Source organism: Gavialis gangeticus, unplaced genomic scaffold (assembly GCF_001723915.1).
Source record: "Gavialis gangeticus isolate Ggan-Ray unplaced genomic scaffold, GavGan_comp1, whole genome shotgun sequence".
Lineage (NCBI taxonomy): Eukaryota > Metazoa > Chordata > Crocodylia > Gavialidae > Gavialis > Gavialis gangeticus.
Window position 1 is genome coordinate 39,287,991 of NW_017728998.1, and position 6,774 is coordinate 39,294,764.

Sequence of the window (6,774 nt, forward strand, 5' to 3'; positions counted from 1 at the left end):
GACAGCTCTTGGGGTCGCCCAGGGGACACATGCTGGGTGAGCCCAATGGAAAATTCCATGAGCCTGTCTTGCGCATGTCAGCTTTAATTCTCTCTGCATTGGCAGCATTCAATCAAAATTTTCCTTGACACCCATGAGTGAAGGAACCCCTTAGCCAAGGTGGAAACCACAAAGTCCCTAAGAGGGAGGACCATGAAAATCCTAAACCAAGAAGAAATAGAGTGTAGGATGTTGGTTTGGGAAAGCCTACTTGAATAGCACATCACAGGAGGGTGGGCTATGGAATGACCAAATCAAGAAAGAAGTGTCTGGGACTCTGAGAGATGAAGAAAGACTATTGTGTAAAAGGTGAATAAACTGGACTGTAGGAAGAAGGGCACTATATAAACTGCTTTGGGCTGCAAACAAGATAGTTTTGGATAAACAAGAGGGAAGAGAAGGCTTTATATGTCAAGAGATGCACCATGCCATGACAATGATCCTCAGGTCACAGTATCTCATCATCTGCTGGTTTCATTTTGCAGCCATAGTTGACCATCTTGCTATTCTGCTATTTCTTAGGATTTTTTTCCCCTGGGCAAGAGGGATCACAGTGGGGTGACCAGAAACCTGATTACCAGAAACTGTTTTCTATGAAAGTTTTTCTGGCCTGGCTTTTCCTTAAAACAAACAAACAAACAAACAAAACAAAGCAAGAAAAAAGCATTTTATGACTTCAAGAACGCATTGACAATATTGACTCATCTGAGCTCCTTAGTGATCAATTTGCAAGTGGAATCAGTCGTTTTGTCATAAGCTCCAACATGGTTTATTTCCTCAGTGGAAAGAAATTAGCTGACTCATAAACAGCCCTCATCTAATTAATTAAGGAAATATACATTTTTCACAGAGACATTACTTGTAAAAATCAAAGGACATCTTCTATAATTTACATATGTAGCAACCTATTTCCAGAGCTCAGGGCCACAACCATTCTAAAACCCTCAGTCAGAGCGTTTCTTCTCCATTTTTGTGGAGTCCTGCTAATTTGATTCTTCTCTTATTGGGTCTTCACATCAGTGCAGCCCCAATGATTAAAATTGACTTTCTTCTGATTTCCACCACTGATTAGGATCTTGTTATAATTTTAAAACCTTAAAAATACAGTAAGTGTACGTCTTCATTGCAGAACTCACTAAAAAAAAGGTAACAACACAAGTTTTTTTCTCTTTTTTAGCCTATTTATCTCATGTGGCCTGGTCTAGTTATTTTTAACCAGGGTGCTGTGGTCACACAAGGTTGACACTGGGCATGTCTACACGAGACACTATTGTGTAGTGGTTACTGCACATTTTTTTTGTACTTGTATAAGCAAGTACTAAATAAATGTGCAGTAACCAGAGTTACTGCACAGTACTACTGGCAATTGTCTTTAAAGTGATGCTACTGCATAGTACCCTAATAATACTGAGCAGTAGCATATTAGCACTGCCTGTGCTGTGACATGCTAGTATTATCTGGCTACTGCACAGTCAGCATCTTGTGTAGACATGACTACTGCTAGGTGTGCAAACAGGTTTCACAAAACTAACCGAGTTTTAAAATAGGAATCCACACCATTAAAAACATTCTGACCTGTGGTGGTCTTTTTGTTTTTGCAACAGAATTGTTTTATTATCCTTCTGTAGTCAAAAACTGAGTGAACACTAAGAGCTGACTTTTCGAAGGGGCATCTCATGTCTAAAAAAGGTTGAAAACCACTGGCCTAATTCAACTGAGGCAGCCCCACAGTGACCCAGTCCAGGTGGCACAGCAGTAGAAGTCGCAGTCACTTGTATGAGATGACAACACTGATAGACCCTCTTCCATGACTGTATATAGACATACTCCATGATTTTTCCCCTAGGAACTTATAAAAGAACCTCTTTTGTGGGCACAGAAGAAGAAAGCAGAAGGAATTGTGGGAAGACACTGGAAAAGTAGTGGCTCTATAGTGGAGCTAGTCTGTATCTGTATTAAAGTGGACATTTTGGCAGCTAGTGAGTTGAGATACTTGGGCTTTAAGCCTTGTTTCTTCCTGATGGGCCATCCAATAGCTGAGTTAAGGTGGAGTTTGTGTGTCTGGCTACAGGAACAAGTTATAAGCTATAGCCTATACCCAGCTGTTAGCAGCAATGAAAGTAGACCCTAGATACTTCTATGCCAAAGTTTAGCCCAGCTGATCTGTTAACAAGGCCACTGGGACAGTTCCAATCTTGTTTAATAAATGGTAGCAGTTAACTAGCCACTCTTTTACAACACATACAACAGAGCTGAGGTTATAGTCAAATGACATAGTTTAAATATGTAATAAACACAAAATGCCTAACTAGAAACTGCATTTAACCGTGGTTGCCATGTTAATACTCTGTATTTAATAAACAAATTTCTTGCTATTTTGTTGCAATTTTACAAAGCAACAGTTTCCTGTCTATTTAAAATTACCTTCTCTTAAGTGTACTATTCTATAAATCAGCAGCCAGTGGGTCCTTTGGGTGCACTTTGGACAAATGAATTCACCACCTGGAAACAGAAACACGTGTTTTTAACAGTGAAAAAATAGGAGAGCAAGCATTCCTCTGCTCTGTGAAAAGATTCAGGGTAACAAATGACCATGCACTAGGCTCTGTGGGATCTTGGAAGTCAAACATGTGGATTTATATCTAAGCAGATACACATACAAAGAGGAAGCACTCTGCTCATTATTGGAGACATAGAATGCTAATATCAAAAAGAGGTAAAAAACTTAGAATAGAGAAATCTATTGAGTACCAGGGCAAAAAAATTAAAGAATACTGCAGAATCAGGCATACCTGGCAGCATCTCCGGTGCTGCCATCATACCTTACTGAATACCACAGTCTGCCAAGAAGCCATATGCTGTTATTTGAAAAAAATCACCTTCTGGAACTGTGATTCAGAAATGAAAGGAGAGCTAAGGAAGCAGCAAAAATGACATTGTAGGTTAAGCATTGTTAAAGGAGTGGTTAAGAATTTGTATTATGATTTCATTCCTACATAGATAGATGCTCAGACTTTTGCTCAGGCAATTATGTATCTGTTGAAATTATAAAAATGCAACTTTAAATCTTAGAGCATTCAATAATCTAAAGGAGAAAAATTAACAAATATTAAAGAGATTTCATATAAATATTTTTGAGAAAGATCATTCAAAAATGTGAAATACTAAAAGAACTCCATAATGTAGGAAAGAAATGCTTACTTATCAAGACCACTCTCCAGAGAAAATTAAATTTTGAAATCAAGCAGACTACACCAGAAATGATTAACCAACATAACTAACCACCAGAGAACTATTGCATTTTCTATCTCCATCTCTAAAGAGATGATGCTTTTCTCGAAGATATGTTTTAGTAATACAGAAATTATTGGGTTCAGTACAGGATAATATTGTGAAATTATCTGCCTGCATTATACAGGAAGTCAGATTACATGATCTAATGGTTCTATTTCTCATTAAAATCTATTAATCTCTGAAAATGCCTTTTAATTTTTAATGTGATGACATCTTTACATAATACTTGATAAAATAACTGTTCACAAACTAAAGAAAATTATGTAAATTTGTATTAATCAAGTGGCAAGGATTTTTATATCTTCTAATGGACCAAATTTATTGAAGCAACTAATTTTAATCTTTATGCACATGTACAAGAGATTATTTCAAAAACACAATGTGCTTCCAAAAATCAAACTCTAAAACTCAATTTAACAGCCCCTTTCCCCCAAAATATCAATGAACCATTGATATTCTGTGTTAGACCCTGACTCCATGTGGCACCCAACAACCAGGGAGATGATGATCCAATCACTCATGAATCCTGTTACTCATTAGCCAGAGCAAGCAGGGAGCAAACACTACTTGCACATATTGCTCGCAACAGTTTTATTAAAAATGGAGATGGCTTCGAATTAGCTCCCTCACAGACACAGCCTGTGAACACAGGGAGCTACCTTGAACAATAGTTTTTTCCATGTTTTATACACTTTGGTTCATGCCCATTACCACTTATTCCACCCTGTCCCTCCTTCTGTTCCACCCATTTCTCCTCCTATCTCAAGCTCCACCTCTGTTTACTGTTTATTTCATTAACATGAAACTGCTTATGCATTTTACTAATTTACATGTCTTTTTGCTATGAGCTAATGTCCATGGCCATGAACTTACTTCTTCAGTCAATGGGCAGACTTTGACTAAAACCTAGAAGCTTTTTCACCAATCACCATGTACCCTTTTGCATATGTTCATCTTGGATTCTGTTACCAATTACATGTTATCTTTCACATTCCAATCTGTTTTTCTGTCCAATATTATACCATCTCCACATTCCTAAGGCTTCACCTCATTCACAGTACCCAGACTCACTTGAAAATAGTTGACATAGTTAAGATGGTTACTTAGCATGAGCAAATGGCTGGCTTATAAGCATTCATGAGCAAAATCTGCTTTCTTATATATTTTACAGCACTACTATATGGTTAAAACCCACTTGCCTAAGCATTGTTCAATGTTACTTTTAATATATCATTTTGCCTTGTGGTCAGCAGCTTTTGCTGGGCCCCAAATTTAAGCCTTTATTCAGCTGCAAATCCAGTGCTCCCCAAGATCCAAATATAGTCACCCTAACATTCTGAACAGAGATAATATGGTGATAAAAATTAAAGTGCCTAGTCTGTGCTGGTGCACTTTCTGGTACTGTTAGTGCTTCTTTTTAGTCGTTTCTCCAATCCAACCTTTCTATATGGTCTGTTCCCAATATTCTGCACAGGTCACTGCTTCTGGTGTTGGTATTGCCAGATCTTGTGGGGTGCATTATGGTGCTACAGGGCATCTCGGGAGATGATCCATGGTTTGCTTCTCCTGACAAACACACTGGTTGGTTGCATATAGACCCCATGATTTCATAAGAAAGATGCACCTTCCGTGAGCCACTCTCAATTTGTTCAGGCTTTGCCATGTATGCCATTTGAAGTTGTAGTAAAACAACAATGGGACCATTTGACAACAGCCTCAGTAGAGAAGATACCCTAAGGTTCAAGCTTCAACAGGCTGCTATCTTTTCTTCTGGCTGTGATTTCTCAATGAATACGCATTTTAAATAGGGCCAATGACCAACTTCACTGCTTGCCTAACAAAGTACGAGTCTTCCCCATCCATTTGGAATACTCACTTCATCACTAGTCATTTCACCTCTAAATCATCTGTTCAAATTATACAAACCACAACAAGCAATCTGCACAATACCACAAAGATATCTCATAATAAAGAGAATTTGCTTGCAAACCCATGCTTCTGAAAGATGCTTAAGGAGTTAAATAAGGAATCTCAGAAAACATTACAAATGTCTAACCCTATGGAAAAAAAAGCCAGCAAAATTACAAAATATGGCATATTCAGAGATGCACATTTCCTAGCTAGCCTTATAGCCTTTATTCACACAAGGCAGCCCACTGACAATTAAGAATGAGTATACAGTCATGAGAAAAATCTGGCACACTTTGTGCTATGGATCTTAACAGATGCGTTACCCTTCAATGGAAGATGACAGCATCAGGGAGACTTGGATACTCTGCTTTTCTTTGGAACACTAGCTCTTTAATGAGGGTGCCGCATTTGGCTATGATGGGTCTGCCAGGGCTACCTTTTTTGTAAAGCTCTGGGAGCACATAGAAAGTTCCTGAGGTGGGAGAGAGTCAATCATTTGTGGAAGTAGTTTTTTCCCTGAAGCTAGAGTAGGAAGGAGTTTATATTTTCCAGTTCCAGACTGAATACTAGTGTGGGGTCCTTACCAAGTTCTGTGTAGTATTCAGTGTCAGAGAGGTGCCTGTTAAACACATGGATGTTCTCTTGACAGTTGAAGATGGCTCTAGCTCCACCTTAGTTAGCTGGTTTGATTACTATTTCATTGTTACATCTTAGAGACTGTATGTTTTGTCTTGTTTTTTTTATCTGCCGGACACAAGATGTTGTGGTCCTGGCTTTGGTTGAGAATGTTACTAGTAGCTTCTTCCTGAAACACATGATGCAGTAGTCCAGTATATGGTTATATCCACCAGGAGGTGTCCAGTCCAATGTTTTATTGTTGTTTGCTTTATCAGTTATGACGGGAAACTTGTCAGAGGTGATTCTATCATAGTTTCATAGTTTCTAGGGTCAGAAGGGACCTGAGCAGATCATCAAGTCCCACCCCCTGCCATGGCAGGAAAGAGTACTGGGGTCAAATGACCCCAGCAAGGTGCTCATCTAAAGTCCTCTTAAAAACCCCCAGGGTAGGAGCCTGCACCACTTCTCTTGGAAGTTGGTTCCAGATCCTAGCCGCCCTGACCGTGAAGTAGCGCCTCCTGATATCTAACCTAAATCTACCCTCTGCCAGCTTGTGACCGTTATTCCTGGTCACTCCTGGCGGTGCTCGGGGGAACAGTGTCTCCCCCAATGCCTGCTGATCCCCCCTGACTAGTTTATAACAGGCCACAAGATCCCCCCTCAGCCTTCTCTTGTGGAGGCTGAACAGGTTCAGGTCCCGTAGCCTCTCCTCATAGGGCCTGCCCTGCTGTCCCCTGATCATGCGAGTGGCCCTCCTCTGGACCCTCTCCATGCTGTCCACATCCCTCTTGAAGTGTGGTGCCCAGAACTGGATGCAGTATTCCAACTGCGGCCTGACCAGTACCGCACAGAGGGGAAGGATCACCTCTTTGGACCTGCTCGAGATGCTTGTGTGGATGGATGACAAGGTGA

At 39.9% G+C, this 6,774-nt stretch overlaps 1 long non-coding RNA gene across 1 annotated transcript; it reads left to right on the forward strand.

Moving 5' to 3' along the window:
• Positions 1 to 981: 981 nt before the first annotated feature.
• On the forward strand, positions 982 to 4,580 carry LOC109289619. Its single transcript, XR_002095432.1, has 3 exons — positions 982 to 994; positions 3,966 to 3,974; positions 4,392 to 4,580. It is a non-coding gene; the product is annotated as an uncharacterized LOC109289619 (long non-coding RNA).
• Positions 4,581 to 6,774: the final 2,194 nt, after the last annotated feature.